This window comes from Chrysochloris asiatica, unplaced genomic scaffold (assembly GCF_000296735.1).
Source record: "Chrysochloris asiatica unplaced genomic scaffold, ChrAsi1.0 scaffold00201, whole genome shotgun sequence".
Taxonomy (NCBI): Eukaryota; Metazoa; Chordata; class Mammalia; order Afrosoricida; family Chrysochloridae; genus Chrysochloris; species Chrysochloris asiatica.
Window position 1 is genome coordinate 5,330,275 of NW_006408719.1, and position 1,953 is coordinate 5,332,227.

Genomic DNA, 1,953 nt, shown 5'->3' on the forward strand with positions numbered 1-1,953 from the left:
TTTGTTCCTGTTTTTCTACTCTTAATTTTTCTTTACTACATTCTTATCTATTTTTTCTTTTCTTCTTCACCCTCTCTAGTTTTGCTTCCTGCTTTTTTTTTTCTCAAAACTATTTTCCATATTTCTGTTTGTTGTGTTTTTTCATTCATTTGATTTTATTTTCTTACCCATTTATCATTTTGTAGTTATATTATCTTGATGCCATATGTTAGGTTTTTGTTTTTTTCTATATTCATTTTTGCTGTGTTTTGTTTGTTTGTTTTTTTGTTTGCTTGTTTGTTCGTTTTTTTCTTGCCCTACCCAGAAGGAGACAGTAACCATGCCCATATATCACAACCACATCCTTACCTACTGAAGACTCACTTACTGGGTGAGGGTTGCTACATCTCCTGTACCACCATATCAAAGAAAGACAGCAGAAAACAGCAGACAAATCTAATGTAAACTTGAGAAAACAAACAAGATGGCAGATCGGGTGGAAGTCCAGTGACGAGCTCAATCAGCAACAATACGAAATACCCAACCAAGCAGGCTCAGAGGATGGTCCCAGAACTCTGAACCACATATAAAGGAATATTTAGAAGGTTGGAAGGCTTACAGCTGGAGGAATTTGTGGAAGAAGCAAGAAATCCATTGGTTTCTAGTCCAGGATGCTCAGCTGCTCCAGGAACTGCCATCTTTGGTGAGACCTAGCGGGGGAAGGATCCCAGTGGCCAAAGATGCCTGACAGAACTGCGGAGATAAAGGTGTGGAATTTCTTTTCTTTTGGTAGCTGTTCATTTGTCCCTTGCAGTCTGCACACCTTCATTGTGGTGACTATAGGGGTGCCTGAGATAGTGGGTACCTCAGCTCCATCCTCATAGGGTACTGCAACACATGCTCACAGATCTCTTCAAAATTTAAAGAGACAGTTTCCAATTAAAATCAAACGGCCACAACTGGCCCTGAACTCTTTACAACTGGAAACAAGGCCTGAACGGGGATTGTTGAGTGTGACAAGCAGACAAAAAAAAAGAAATAAGCCGAAAATTAAATCCTAAAAGAAGAGTGAAAAGGGAAGCCCATTTCTTGGTCACATCTACCTGGAGGCAATCAGAAAGCATAAAAAATACCAAAATACATACCCATCTAAGTATTAAGGTCACAGATAACCCCTGAATATGCCGAAAAAAAAACAGAAGCAGATGACCATATCTGCACATGTCCAGAAATGAGATAAAGTAACTGAGGCAAATGAGCTAGAAGTAGACCTACACTCCATACTGGAAGATGAGCAAGCTTTAGAAATTCGGGAGAAGGAATTCAGAAAAATGATTATAAAGTGTATGAAAACACTATACAATGGAGTTAAGAAAAATAAGGAAGAAGTCGGGAAAGCTCTACAGGAACAATCAAATAAGATAGATACAGCATTGGAAACAATTCAAAACCTACAGAAAGAGGTTCAAATGATTAATAATAGAATATCAGATATGGACAATACACTGAAAAGGCAAAGGAGTAGAATTGAAGACATAGACTCCAGAACTAGTGAGCTAGAAGATAAATCTCTAAACACTACTAAGATAGAAGAACAAACACAAAAAAGGATAACAAAATCTGAAGAAAGCCTAAGATTCATGTTGGATAACATGAAGAGGAATAACATAAGAATTATTGGCATTCCAGAACAGAAACAATCAAATGAGTCCACAGAGGAGATAGTTGAAAAAGTTCTGGAAGAAAATTTTCCTAAAATCCTGAAAAATGAAAAGATAAGTATTCAAGAAGTTCAACGAACCCTAGGATGGATAGACCTTAAAAGACAATCACCAAGGCATATAATAATCAAGCTCTCCAAAATCAAAGATAAGGACACAATCTTGAAAGCAGCTAGGGAAAAGAGAAATATAACATACAAAGGCAAGCAAATCAGATTAACCTCAGATTTCTCAACAGAAACCATGCAGGCAA

At 37.3% G+C, this 1,953-nt stretch overlaps 1 pseudogene; it reads left to right on the top strand.

The window, feature by feature from the left end:
• The window catches only part of LOC102828983, a 43,898-nt pseudogene that overhangs the window by 37,220 nt on the left and 4,725 nt on the right, over positions 1-1,953 (top strand).